The sequence below is a fragment of the Leopardus geoffroyi genome, chromosome D1 (genome assembly GCF_018350155.1).
Source record: "Leopardus geoffroyi isolate Oge1 chromosome D1, O.geoffroyi_Oge1_pat1.0, whole genome shotgun sequence".
NCBI lineage: Eukaryota > Metazoa > Chordata > Mammalia > Carnivora > Felidae > Leopardus > Leopardus geoffroyi.
The window spans coordinates 17,132,475-17,147,328 of NC_059329.1; the positions used below are offsets into that span (position 1 = coordinate 17,132,475).

The 14,854-nt window shown below is 53.1% G+C and overlaps 1 long non-coding RNA gene across 1 annotated transcript; it reads left to right on the plus strand.

Annotated features, from left to right (window-relative positions):
- Positions 1 to 14,257, plus strand: LOC123600797. Its single transcript, XR_006713813.1, has 3 exons — positions 1 to 192; positions 12,761 to 12,815; positions 14,010 to 14,257. It is a non-coding gene; the product is annotated as an uncharacterized LOC123600797 (long non-coding RNA).
- Positions 14,258 to 14,854: the final 597 nt, after the last annotated feature.

The following is a 14,854-nucleotide window of genomic DNA, read 5'->3' on the forward strand; positions in this document are numbered from 1 at the left end:
GCCCAGCTGAGGAGCCAGTAGGCAGCAGGAAGTGGGAGAGAAGGAACTTCAGGAAGCCTGATATTTGCTAAATGTCCCAAGGGGATGGGGCCCAGCTTAAAACTCATTAGAAAAAAAACACAGCAAAGCGCCTGAGTTTGAGGAGTTTGGTGCTCCGTGGCAATTCCTGCTGGAGCCTTCTTAATTTCCTTGGTAAGTCAGATTGCTTTGATGACTGCCTTAGAGGAAACGCCATTCTGATAAGGGATGTCTGGTTGTGTATCTGTGGGCGGATTTTCCACAGGAAAACGAGCTGGTGATGCCAGGGCCCACAAAGGAGAAGACGAACACCTGTGTGTGTGTGTGTGTGTGTGTGTGTGCGCACGCGCGCGTGTGGGTGCGTGAACGTGTGTGTCCTTTTCCAATCCCAGTTGGGAAGGTAGGAAGGGAGCCTAGGCACTTGCTTTTGAGCCTCTTGGATAGGAGAGCTGGGTAGGATCGGGTTGGGACTATTGTTTGGGGCTCAAAGAAAGCACAGAAACTTTCAGTGTTGCCGTTTCAAAGCGTGGGCATGTGGGGAGCCATATATAAGAAAACCTCTCTTTCTGCCGGTCTGTGTTCCACTATTCCACTATTCCCCCACTGGCGGGAGTTCTTCCTAGTGGGACTTGGGGAAGGTAAAGTTTTCGTTTGTTTCCTTCATGAACTTCTTCATTCATTCATTTTTTAAAAATTGACTTTTTCACTAATTCAACCCTGATTTATTGACTACTCAGCCTGAGTCACTATAATTGGCATTTGGTCAGAAAATGGGAAAGTCTTAGCTCTAAGAGTGATGTTCGACTTGTTGGGATGAGCACTGGGTGTTCCACTATTCCACTATCCCACCGAGACTGTGTTCCACATCCTGCTTAGAGCCCGCTGCACTTGGAAAGCCCTCTCTCTCACCCTTACTCCTGGTACGACCAGTCCCTGCTTTCAGCCAGATTTGTGTCACTGGACCGAGGATAGATGCTCACACTCCAGCATCTAGAGCAACCTCACTTCTCTGGGCCTCGGTTCCATCATCCCTACATCAGAGAGGATGAGGGCAAGCCTGACTCTTGGGGTGTCCTGGTCCTAAGTGTCCACAGGGAGCATAAGGGTGGGCGGGGCAGACAGGGTAAGCAGACAGCCCTGATATCTGCAAACATTTGTTATCCACAGGATGTTATGATCTGCCCTTTTCATGCATGGCCTCCTTCAATTTCACAATCCTATCAAGTCCGGAACTACTCATATCCCTATTTTGGCAGAGGAGGAATTGGAGGCTTCCAAGGTGTCAAATGAGTTGCCCAAGGTTGGTGTGGCAGGCAATGGCAGAGCTGAGTGGGAGATCGCCACCTGGACTGGGCAGGGGGCCTGGCCAGAATCGGGGCAGGGGGCCAGGCAGAGCTGTGGCCATTCTCCAGGCGTTAGCAGGGACTCTAGAGGTCACCTTGCCTCACAGATCTCTCGCTCTGCTGCCCCTGTGTTCTCTAGTTCTCCTAGCCTTGGAAACTCCGGGGATCAGAATTGCACACCACCTTTTCTCTAGGTCAAGGACTGAAAAATTAAATTCCTAAGGGCCAGGCGGTGATCACGCGAAGTGGCACATGGCTGGAGTAAGTGCAAATGTCAACTGTAGCCCCTAAGGGGAAGATCTTGCTTTTCGGGAGCTCCTCAGCTCCAGCTGGCTCTTACCTCCTGGCATCAGGGCTCAGAGTCGTCAGAACCTCCGATCCTTCAAGAGGAGCTAAAACCTCTCGACTCTTAAAAGTTGGTCCAAACCTGTTCTGAGCAGTATCTTAAAATAAGTCAATAAACAGACAACATGCATTTAAAGATAGAATGGAGCTCTGTCAGGTGGCGGAAGTCTGATCGCACCCCTGCCTTGCTCCGGGCAGGCTCGTGGTTGGTGAGTTTTCCATGTGGTGGGATAGAAGTCTCTCCGAGGAGTCTTCTTCCTTACACCTTCTCCCTTCCCCCTCGCCCCAGCACACGTCAGCACATCCCAGGAGTGGAGCAGACGTTGACAGGAATGAGTCCCAATTTCCGCTCTGTTGGAGGAGTTTTCTCCCTGGACTTTGGATAATAACGTGAGCTGACACCGTGCTGGCAACAGCAATCCCTTGAATTCTCATCCTTCACTCTCAAGTTTCTGTGAGAAGTTTGGAGACATGGTAGCTGGGGCAAAATGAATGTCCAACAGACATTCAAAGATGACCAACACACGGGGGAATAAGACACCATGAGCAAGAACCAGGAGAAACAGAGGCAACACAGAGTCACACGGACTCCAGATGTTGGAAGTATTGTCCCAGACTATAAAACAGTTGTACTTACAGTGTTCAAAGAAATAAAAATCCAGCTCGAACACTTCAGCAGAGAATTGGAAACCAGAAAGCATACGACATTTTTGAAAACGGAATTCTAGAATGACAAATTCAACATCTGAAATTAAGAACCTGATGGATGGGTTTAATGACAGATTAGATACAGCTAAGAAGAGAATGAATCAATTGGAATTTAAGTCAGAGGAAATGGTTTAGAATATAGCACGGAGGGGCAGAAAGATGGAGGTACAGAAAGGACAACCAAAGAACAGGGGCACAAAGTGACAAGCTCTAATATATGTCTCCCTGGTGTCTCAGAAGGACACGGGGAAGAGGAGAGAGGGAACACAGAAGAAATGTTTGGATTATCCATTACTGAGGAGAGACATCAGCCTGTAGATTCAAGAAGCCTCCAGAGACAGCTGGTTTGTACCCGACACAGGAGGGCTCAGTCACTCACTCGCTCAGAGGGGTCGGGAACCAATACATGGCAAATCCCTGAGCCTAGATGGGAATGGGGCCCGAGGACCGCCCCCACCCCCCACCCGTGGGAGTTCTTCCTAGTGGGACTTGGGGAAAGTAAAGTTTTTGTTTGTTTCCTTCATGAACTTCTTCATTCATCCATTTTTTAAAAATTGCCTTATTCATTAATTCAGTCCTGATTTATTGACTACTCAGCCCGAGTCACTATAATTTGGCATTTGGCCAGAAAATGGGAAAGTCTTAGCTTTAAGAGTGATGTTCGACCTGTTGGGATGAGTGTTGCATGGAGACCAATGTGACAAGAAATTTCATATTAAAAAAAAAAAAGAGTGATGTTCGTGCTTGGATGAAGCAAGATGTTTAAGGCAATTAGCGTCTGGGTGCTGGAAGAAAGATGGCTTCTGGAGGTCTATGATGATGGGGATCAGAGGCTGGTTTTGGGAAGAGAGGCAGTGCTATGGGAAATAATCCAAACTAGTGCCTAGGAAGTTTTTGGACCATCTGTGAAGACAGGAGTTATTTCAGGAAGAGATAATTTGGGCCCCAAATAAATTCTTTGATACTGTGAGTGAAATTTGTAGGGTTTTTGAGAACCCGACCAACTTAATGTTATTTGCAGTGTATTTATTCTCCTTTGTCGGTAAAATTTGTTGTAATCTAAGGAGCCTGTGTAAACTCTACTAAAAGGAAGAAATGGGTTTGCGTGCTGGTGTGACCCATGGAAGAAGGAGGCCCTGAAGCCACCCCTCAGACGTACTGGTGGCAGTGAGCACGAGCGGGGGCAAGCCACGGTAACCCTTTCGGGGGGCAAGGCAGGACTATTTGAACAGCTCTCCCACCTGGAGGTTTGGGAAGACTGAGAGCACTTAAGCCACATGCCGACTTGAACATTGGCTCCCTCTATGGCTCTCAACTCTTTTGGGGTCACAGGCCACTTTGCGAACATGACAAAGCCCAGTCCCAGAAAAGTGCACACACAGGCAACATTCCCTGTGCAACTTCAGGGGATTCGTGGATTCAAGTCTGAAATCCTTTGGTCTATCCACTCCTTCATCGTAATTTGGGGAAACTGGGGTCTACCTTGGGGAAGGGATTTGTCCAAATTCACACAGAGAGTGGCAGAGCGGGGACTCTATCCCAAGCGTCTGGACCTTGATCTCGTGCTGGTCCTGACTCACCCCCCAGCAACCTCCAGGCTGTGCAGGGTGGCACTGTACGTGTATGGGGGGCAGCTCTCTCTCTCTCTCTCTCTCTCTCTCTCTTTCTCATGACATTGTGGGGGGGGGCAGGGAGCTTGTCTGATTGCTTGGGGTGGAATCAGGGTCATGGGAGAGGTCTTGGAGGTCAGTACTAGCTGCTTCTTTTTTTTTTTTTTAATTTTTAAAAATGTTTATTTATTTAAGAGAGAGACAGACAGAGTGTGAGTAGGGAAGGGGCAGAGAGAGAGAGAGGGAGACACAGAATCCAAAGCAGGCTCCTGGCTCTAAGATGTCAGCACAGACCCCGATGGGGGGGCTCAAACCCACGGACCGCGAGATCATGACCTGAGCCGAAGTCGGACACTTAACCGACCGAGCCACCCAGGCGCCCCAGTACAAGCCGCTTCTTAACCCAGAAGGCACTGGGCAGGAGCAAAGGCTCATGGTTAGAAAGACATGGTGATTTAAGTGTTACCAGAGGAAGGGATTCCTACAGTCTGTTCTCTCCTCTCTCATATCAGTCTCTGGAGTGACCCAGTGCTCTGGAAACAGCTCGAAATTCCCAGGGTGACCTCTGCCTGGGCTCCCCCTTCCTCGAATCCACCAGAGCACCGCTTGGAGCCTGACTCCAGCCTCATGGGGCTAATTCCCGTCTGTTTTTCTCTCCTCTCTCTGCTGTATTTCCCTCCCTCTCGCCTTCTTCCCCCTCCGCTGCAGGGACAGAGGAGGGAGGGCACAAGCACCACGCACTAAATTCTCATTTTCTTTCAAGAAAAAATTATGATTATTGAAGATTTAATCTTTGAGTCTAAAAATACCTCCATGCAAATGCCTCTGTTCCCCCAATCCTCTTCCCTCCCCTCCCGTTATCGTTCCCTTTGTTAATCGGGCCCGGTGAGAGTTGCACTGGGGGCAGGTGTGGACGCCCCTGGTATCTCCACGGCACAGCCGAGAAGTGGGGGGGCCTGGAGGGTTGTGGGGAGGTGCGGTCAGCGCTAGTGAGGCTGCAGGAGAGGGGTGCTGGGGTCTGTGATGTGCCCTGCTTGCTCTAGTCCTTGTGCGCTGCGGGTGGGGCAGTGAACCAGCCTCAGCCTCTCCCTCCTGAATCGGTGAGCAGTTTCCAAAAACACCGAAGCTCTGAGGCAGACTTCTCCCTCTTCCCGGTGAATGTGTGATTTGGAGCCTATTGATTCCATTTGCCAGAGCATTTTCCTTAAATATTTTTTGAGTCTAATGCACACCGTCCGTGCGCCCGTAATGGCCCTAGCTAGCCTTGTTTTTCTGTGAAACCAATAAAGCAATTTGGACGAGCTGAAATTGAACTCCGAGGCATCAGGAGAGGGTAGCTGGAGATGTGGGCAGGGAGAGAGGAATGGGCTCGAGGTAGAGGAAGGGCCAGGAGAGGGGGAGAGGCAGGACTGAGGATACAGACGGAGGATCCCCTGTGGATACAGATAGATGGACAAGAACGGAAAAGTGGAAGGAAATTAGACAAGGAAGGGGATAAGGAAACACAGCAGGGAAAGAGGGAGAAAGGAAGGCAGAGGAAAGATGAAAAAAGGTATTATGACCAGCTTGCAATTTTGTGTGACCTTGGGGACTGGGTGAGTTAAGTCCACGGATGACTCAAATTACTGCGCAGTTTCCAGTTCTAATCTCTTCCGGCTCTCAGGCAACCTTTCATGAAAAAGCAAAATGGGCATGTGTTGGACAGTGCTGTCTGCTCCTCCAGCATCCGGTCACCCCTCTCTCACTGTGTACAGCCTGTCACTCGGGTAGGACGGAACTCCTGAGTTGGTAGGGACCAACTGGCTTAAGCCAACCACAGTATTCCTGCCCCCACCCCCACCCCGGGATTGGCTGAGGAACAGGCATGCCACCCAGGACCACGCCCATCAATGCATAGCATTCTCCTGGCCTTGGTGATTGGCTCAAGGGCTATCTTGTCATTGAAGTGGGTCCAATCAGAGAGAAAGGTGGAAGTTTCGTTAAAAAGTAGGGTAGGAAAAGCCTTTTATCTCCTCCTGGTTTATGAAAAAGGAAGCATGGCATCCCAGAGCTGTTGGCAACCATTTCACCACCGTGAAGGGATTCAGTCTGGGAATGAAGCTGCTATATTAGGAGGGCAGAGTGGAAGAAATGCCAAAGCGATGAACATCCCACGGGCCATCACAGACCTCTGGATCAAACTCGTCCTGGAGCCAACATTTCCTCTGGACACTCCAATTACCCGAGCCCGTAGCTCCTTATTGGTTAAGTGACTTCGGGCTGGATTGTCTGTTACATAGAGTCGAAAGTATACTAACCAATGTAACCACTGAATTTGATCCCTCTGTTCTTCCAACTCATGAAAAGAATAGAGACTCCACCTCCTGGATGATCAGGTCCTTCCTACTCAGCAAGGGAAACGCATCCTCTCCTGATGAGCCCTAAGAGCAGCTTTCGGCTGCACGTACAGGTTCCCCAGCTTGGCAACCCACACTCACCTTCCACTGCCTCCCTCTGTGTCCCCCACTGCTAGCCAGACTCAGCCCCTCGCCATCCTCTGAGCGTGCCCACACCTCTCCTTATCTGCACGCCTGCTTTTAGATGTCCTCTTTGCTTACAACGCCCCCTCTCACTTTGATCTGTCTGTGTGTCACTCGCTTTTCAAGCCCTGCTTCCGGGCCACCCATAGAGCCTTCCCTGACTTTAACAAACCATTGGGCCCATTCCTGGTAAGGCTTCATCAGAATCTACACCAAGTAGGAGTGGGAAGTGGCCAGGGAGAACGTGTGGTTTGAAAAATCATAACCCGCGAGCGGGCCTGGTGTTTCTGTACATAAAACCGCCGAGAGTGAAGTTGAAAAACTGTTCTTGACTGGTGGAATTATATGGTAGGTAGCAAAAGAAAGCATTGTCGGGGTCACGGGTTAAAAATTATGTTGAGAACTAGCAGGCTAATTGATGAGTCTTCTTTCTTGGTTGACCTTCCATGGGCCTTCGTACCTTTCTTGTGGCACTCTCTGGGTCCTGCCTTAGGCTGCAGTATTTGTATATTGACCTCGTTCCCCTGCTGGGTCATAGAACCGTTGGCTGCCCGGGACCCTGGCATGTCGCGGGCCGCAGAGATTCACCACTTCTCCATGGAGATGCACACCAGCGATGGGGTTCACTTATACAGTGCGGTTCCAAGATTATTTTTAAAAATCTGGCTTGGAGAGCTGTCGCCCCTCACCTTTCTTTTCTACTCAGGAAAACGCAGAAGGAAAGGAATGACTTGGAGCAAAGAGGTCATCGCATGGCTTTTTAAAGACCTTAGTAAACTGTGGTCTTGGCCGCCTCGTCTGTAGAGATAAAACGCTCTTCTCCATTTACGAAGCAACTCTTTACATTTTAAGAACAAAGCTTGAGGGTCTGCGCGTGCACAGAGTTTAGCACGGGGTGCGGTGGGGAGACATACAAGAGGGACCTCCCTGCCCCATAGGAGGGAGACAAGGAAGGCTCTCTGGGCTCTGTAGGAGGGGCGCAGGGAACCGTGAGCATCCCCCATTCTCCACGTCGCTCTCCCTGGGGTCAAATCCAGAGCAGGATGGGTGACGGAGAGATGTTCCTGAGAAAGTGTGGGGAGCCTGAAAATACCAGGGTTCATGCCCTGCTTTCCAAGTGCAGCCCGAGGAGAGGACCAGCCTTCCAGAGTCTGGCTGCAGCTTCCGTCCAGGGAGGTGTCCGGGGTGGGTTTGAGTCAGTGCTCCCGGTTGGGCGCCCTGCGTCCGGTAGAGAGTCTCAAAGCAGGGCGTTGCAGAAGTGCAGAAAGGATTGATGGTAGAAGGCCTGAGGTCGGGATGAGGTGGCCACATGCCTGGAGGTCATGGCAGCGGCCTGGGCCTTCATCGGGGAGTGCAGCTGGGATGTCAGGAAAGGTCAGGTGGGGCCAGGGGACAGTTGGTTGAAACCAAGGACAGGTGGCCTGGAGGTTATCTCACGAGGCTGGCAATGACCCAGAGGACAGCAGGTGTGCACTAGGAGCCCCTCCCCCAAGGCCATCTAAGGAAGGAGCATGGAACGTGGAGGCTCTTTGAAGCAAAAGAAATGGTTCTAAAAGGGGCTTTGATTCCTGATGGACTATTTACAAGAGAAAGTTTTAAAGACTTCATTTTTTTTATTATCTGTTTAATGTTTATTGATGTAAACATTTTTAATTTTATTTAATTTTTAATTTTGGATGTTTATTTTTGAGAGAGAGAGACAGAGCGCACGCGGGGGAGGGGCAGAGAGAGAGGGAGACACAGAATCCAAGGCAGGTTCCAGGCTCTGAGCTGTCAGCACAGAGCCTGACTCGGAGCTTGAACTTGTGAATTGCGATGTCATGACCTGAGCCGAAGTCAGGCGCTGAGCCACCCAGGCGCCCCTTAAAAGAGAAAGTGTTAAAAGTAGTTACTACCTCCTGGTATGTTGATCTCTTCTACCGCCCCTCCGTCTCACCCCCCACCCCCCAGCCCTCCAACTACCAACAAGAATGGAGAACGGGGATCAAGAAGCAATTGGGGAGGAGTAACAAAGTTACTTGGTTTTGCCCATTGAGTTGTTGTTATAAACACCACACGTTGCTGCCGTAATCACAGTTTTGGGAAGAGATATGCAAGAGAAAGTCGGGGTGCTCAGGGAATGTGTGTTGAGAGATCTGACCTAGTTTGGGACATCAGAGAGGGCTGCCTGGAGGAGGTGAAACTGCCCGGAGTTAAAAGTGAAACTCCGGGGGCGGGGGTTTGGTAGGAGTTAGTGGGTTGCAAAAGGAGGGCAGTGTTCCAGGAAGCGGGTGTCCCTGGCTTCTTCACCCCATGTGAGGGCTCCACCACTCCCCTGGGGCCAGCTGCCTTAGTCAGTTGTCTCCGCCTCCTGGCCACAGCCTGGAGAAACGGGATGTCTCCCAAAGACCCAGGGGCCTGCTTGAAGGCCCTTTGCCAGAAAGGCGCGCAGGTGCAGAGAGAGCCTAGGTCTGAGCCTCTGGCCAAGCAGCCTGACTGCTTGTCCTCCTGGAGACTTTGGCCCCAGCGTCTCAGCCGGCCACAGCCCCCAGCACCCCGAGGGGGCTCCCGAGTGCCTTTGCTTTCTGAGCAGGGCTGGGGCCGGGCACCTCGCAGCCTCCACACCCCCCTCTGCCAGTCCATATGCAGGGCTGCTCAGCCGGGAGCCAGCGCGTGGTGTTGGCTCCACTTAATGGTCAGGGAAGGAGGCAATCGTGTACCCATCTGCCAGCTGGGAGCTTGTGTGGAGGAAACCCATTAGTGGCCGCTGCTCAGGTGCCAGCCTCAATTAGCCCGAGTAGGAACAAAAGGCAGCAGGCAGAGTGGAGCTAAGGCTTCCTTTGCACGGCCCCGGGGGGATAGATAGCAATTTGGGGGGCGGGGGTGGGCGGCGGTCCATGAATGAGACAAAGAGAAAGGCAGGTATTCAGCCTTCTCCTTGCTCCTGGTTTGAAGGGAAATGTTCTAGATCAGAATCAAAACCACAGGACAGGAAGTTCTCTTTCACTGAAAGCATCTGGACCGAGGCTGAGAGCAAATGGACTGTCGTTAAAGAGGTTCGAGGAGGGCTTACCAGGAAGCTGATTCTCAGAACGGTAGGGTAGGGGTGGGGTGGGAAGATGGCTGAGGCCTGGACTGGCCTCAAACCTTCAGGGGCCAGTCCTGCTAGTGAGCCTGGCTGGGAGAGCAGGGGGGAGGGAGTTCTGGAGAGGGAGCGGCCATGCTGATGCCTTGTGTAGGTTGTGTGGGAGTCAAAGCCATGGCCCAGGCTTTCCTAGAAGAACAGAGACCCCTAAACAGACCTTCCAGAGCCCCGTGGGCACGTTAGAAACAGCAGGCTGGGTCCTGGCTGCTGGGGACTAATTTCCCTTTAGATTAGCATCCTTTTCAGGATGCCTACCCCTCATAGAAGATCCAGGGACAGGGCTGCCAGACAAAACGTAGGATGCCTGGTTAAATGGGAATTGAAGATAAGCAATAAATAATTGCTTAATGTAAGTCTATCCCAGCAATGTGTGGGACAGACTTACACTCAATCATTATTCATCCTTTATCTGAAATTCAAATCCCACTGGGTTTTTTGTGTTTCTATTTGCCAGATCTGGCAGACTTTTCAGGGGTTTTGTGTGTTTGGTTGGTTTTTTTTTCCAGAGAGTGATGTGAGGGTCTGCACCCAGTCTTAGGGAAGCAGGCAACAGTGTTCTGACTCCCAGTTCTCTCCCTGGGCCTATCCTGGGGGCATGTGGACTGTGGGATGTAACCCAGGACCCTGGCCGTAGTCAGCGTGGGGAAATGGCTTCATCGGCCATATGTTCTGAGCTCAGGCTGGCAAAGGAGGTTTGGGGGGAGGAGACGCTGAGGCAGGAGTAGGGGAGAGCCCCAGGCCCCTTCCCCAACCCGGCAGAAAGGGAGTCAGAGCACTTTTGGATTCCTCCGGCTCCTTGCTGGGCGGCTCTCCCCTCCATTAGCTGGTCTGGCCTCCCTGAGTCGGAGAGAGAGGAGGTATTATTCCCAATCAGACTCCTTTTTACTCTGATGAGGGGAACACTCAGCATCTCTCACTGGGCTCTTATAAGCTCTTATAAGCAGTGGCGTTGGCCTTCCTGGCATGGGGGCCCTGGCCTCCAGCCTCTAAATCTTACTTCCTGGAAGCCCGGGAGCCTTGTGGAGCAGGAGTGAGACAGGGTAAAAGGAAACATCAATATTCCAGTGCTCTGCCCCTGACACATTTCGAATGGGGAGGTGAGTGTTTCTGAGTACCCTGGCTGGGGCGCTCTGGAAACTTGTTCTTTCTCCTTGGCCCCCCATCTCCCTAGGGCAAAGGCTGCAATTCATGAAAATAGGCCACGGGGCTGGAGACATGGGGTTGGAGTCGGGCAGCTCCTCATCAGGCCTCTGGAGGAGACCCCTCAAGAGGGCTGATGATGCCAGGAAATCACAGACCTGCAGAGTTCATTATACATCCCGTCGGGGTCTGCCCCAGACGCACTTAAACACATGTCTCTCCCTGGGGCCGCTCCCTACGGTTCATGCTCTGGGCTCTGGCCCATCTGGTTTTAAATGAACAAAACGATGGGACCGCAGAATCTTCCTCGGGAGAAGATTCTGGAGGCAAACCGCCCTCAGCAGGATAGGTTTGCTCCTGACCGCCAGCAGCCACTCTTTGTGATTTTCTTTCTTTTTTTTTTTTTTTTTTTTTTTTTTGGATCCTACATATCCTTTCCTGTCCCCAACCTGGATAAGCCTCCGCCGCCTCTGGGCCAATTCCTAATCCCCAATTTCCTCCAAACTGCTAAAAATGGATGTCTTTTGCTGCAATTGTTTGAGGTTAGCTACACTTGGCTCCGGGGCCGCCCCTGCCCCTTCCACCCCACCTCCCTCAGCCCTCCGACCCCGGGCCTGTGGATGTTTCGGGTTTCCTGGGTGTGTCTGCCGTTCCCCTGGACTGCAAGTTCTCCCTGGAACAGACCAGCCGCTTCCTTCCTTTTCCCTCTGTGCTCACCACACGGCTCCTTTCTCAGAGGGCGTTTGTCGTTCCTACAAGATGTCTTATGGTCTTTTGATTTGACAATCTTTCTTCAGTGCATGCCCTCAGCTCCACTTTCTGTCCATTTCCATATCCTAACTCAAATGGCCAGGTTGCTCCGGGCAGCCCCGGGGAGTATCACTCATTCATCGTGACCACATGTTCTCCAAGAACCAGCCGATTGGAGGGGCCCTAGGTTTATTGACACTCAGGGTGGATCTGGATGGAACAGAGAAGTCAAATTCTAGCGGCCACCCCCACCCTTGTGTTACCGATCCTGGGGCGTCAGCCTAAACTGGGTGCTACTGGAAACGCGTGGGCTACGCAGAGCTTAACCGACTGAGCCACCCAGGCGCCCCGGGCTACAGAGAACCGTCTGGAGCTGACAAGGACACCCTGTAGGCAGTAGAAGCCCATGGCCACATACACTGATCAGCTGCTTGGGGTCTCGGGTGAGGCCTCAAAAGGGTGTGTTCAAGCAGCAACTGCTGACCGATCCCTCGGTCACCTTTTGCGGAGGATGCCCAATTAGCTGCTGGCCTCTGGCTTTGCTGTGTGGGGATGGAGTGTGCATTTGGGGCGGGAGCTAGAGGAGAGGCCAGGCCGTGCCCTGGCCTTAGCTCTCAGCTCCTCCCCCGTGCAGCCCTTGCCGTTACCTCTAAATGCGTCAGGAGCACATATCCGTTCGAATGAGTGACAAATGATGACTGCCTGGGCCACCTGCAGCTTTCTGCAGGTCTCTGGGGATTCCAGTGCCCCACCTCCTTACTGTGTAATCTCGGGCACCCCTTTTTCCTCTGTTGTCTCTGCTAGGTCCAGGAGTCCGGCAGGCTTCAAGAGAAAATCCTCCCGTGCCTGGACACCCTCACCCGCCTGCCCCCCCGAGACATGCCCCCACGCATGCCTCCCTCCCAGCCAGCCACAGCAGCCCCCAAGAGCCGCCTGCCCAAGTGCTGCTCTCCCCAGGTCCTTGTAACCCTCTCCGGTTAAGGGCAGTGGGTGCCCTGGGGCCCTCATGAGGGGAAGCATGGGACGTGGTGGCCCGTCCCTCCGCTTAAAACCTCTTGTTGAATAAACGTGTCTTTTGATTCTCTTCTTCCTTCTGTGGCTGGACTCTCTCTTCTTGACTGTCCTGTCTATCCCTTGTGCGCTCCAAGCATCAGACATCGTTTTATACCCATTTACTCATTTATTTATTTATTCATTTGGCAGATAACCGAGGGTCACCGACGATGGGCACGTCCTCTTCTGGGGCCCGGCTGTAATGGTGAGCAGACCCGGGCTCTCACGGAGCTTACGTCTAGTGCGCGGGTGCGTGGGAGGAGTGTGGGAGGCGTGCAAGGAGCAACTGACGTGCGCGAAAAACGCGGATAGCCAACAGCATTAAAATGCGGCAGCGCGATAGGCTGCCGAGCGGCTGCTGTCGAGGGTGCTCGGGGAGGCCTCTCCACCGAGTGACACTCCCATGGAGAGCCACAGGGCGAGAAGGGTGAAACCTGGGGCCGTCAGGGCGCAGGAGGTTCTGAGACCAGAGACCGGCAAGTTCCAAGGCTCGGAGTGGGGAGCTGGGGAGGCCGTCAGAGAAGCAGAGAGAAGGCCAGAGTGGAGCAGGGCAAGGGGGCGGCAGGGAGGTGTGCTGAGCAGGGGGTGCTCACACAGAGCTCTGCAAGCCGGGCGAGGGGTGGGCATTCGATCCTGGTGGGGAAGAAGAGACACTGGAGGGTTTGCTGCTCTGTAGAAACGGGGTCTGGTCACTGCGGGGCGGGCAACGTGCTGTGGGAAACGGGGAGCGGGCAGGAGCGGGAAGGAAGCAGGCTGCTTCTGGAGAGACAGCCAAGGGGCTCCGAGCAGGTGGAGAGGAGAGGGCACCCAGGCCTGCCTGGCGTGGAGACAGGGCCCGCAGGCTGACCTGGATGGCCTGGATGGCCTGGAGGTCGCGCAGGGGAGGGAAGATTTGGGATTTGCCGTAAGTCACAGGACAAGTGGCTAGGCCACTTGTGAGCCCAGAGGAGGGAGGGGGAGGCAGGCTGTTTCCGAGGGAGGGGTGTGGCCTCAGTCTATCTTCACCCTGAAAACTGGACGCATCTCCAGCCTGTCGCTTCATCCTCGCCATGCCCCTGACCTCCGCATTCGTCTCTCCAGCCACCCCTGGCCTTCTTTAAGCGCCTTGTCCGCAAGACCCTCAAGTACAACCTCCAGTGGCGGAGGAGGAAATCAGTTTGGGATCCACCTTCACTTCCTCCATCTGACCCCCCTTCCCACACCCAGGGAGTCCCCGCCTCCTGTCTATTTGAGCATCTAAGTGCTCCTGGGTTTTGAGCCCACTCCCCAGCTGCCCTGCCCACTCCCACCAATTCCCTTGCCGGGCCGCAGGCCAAGGGATTCCTTTTTATTCAGAGCACATGTCTGACCATGCCATTTTCCTTCTCAAAACTCATCAATGACTCTCCTTGACCTTCAGGACGGAGTCCGAACTCTTCAGATTCCCTGCCCCACGCCTGGCTCTCCATCCCCACTCCTCACCTCGCTTGTGGCCCACCGCGCCCCAGCCAAGCCCAGCGACACAAGTAACCTAAGCCAGCTGCCTTGTGCCTGCCGGACTTCGCCCAGGACCACGGCCCTTCCCCGGAGCTCTCCTCAACTGACTACGCCTCCCTCATGTTCCCATCCTATCTGCCTTTCAGCAATAAGCTCAGTTAAGAACCCCTTTTTCTGGTTTATGTTTATTTATTTTTTGAGGGGGGGGAGGGGCAGAGACAGAGGGAGACACAGAATCCGAAGCAGGCTCCAGGCTCTGAGCTGTCAGCACAGAGCCCGACGTGGGGCTTGAACCCACGAACTGTGAGGTTATGACCTGAGCCGAAGTCGGACGCTCAACCGACTGAGCCACCCAGGACCCCTTCTTAGAAGCCTTCCTGAAGCCTCCTCACCCTGTCCTAGGGAAAACCCAGCCCTGGGATAAGCTGAATGCGCCCCAAATCATGCACTAGAAGGGCTCTGGCTCCTATGTCACCGACCTCAGGTAACGGGGCGGGTAGAAATCCCTACTTCTCTTCCGCCTCCCCGGGCTCTCCACCATTCAACCAGCCAGCGAGGCTGACTAATTCTGACTCCTAAGTTCGTTCCAGGCAGCTTCTGTTTCTATTTTATAGATGAGGAAACTTGCTGACACTTTCCACGGGTGCACACGCCCCCCACGGTCATGAAGCAATGATTTGCACAGTTGAAAAATGTCTGCTTCCCTTTCTCGACTGAAGGTTGGGGAGAGCAGGACTGTGTCTGCCTGGGGGGGCCGCATGTCTCAGG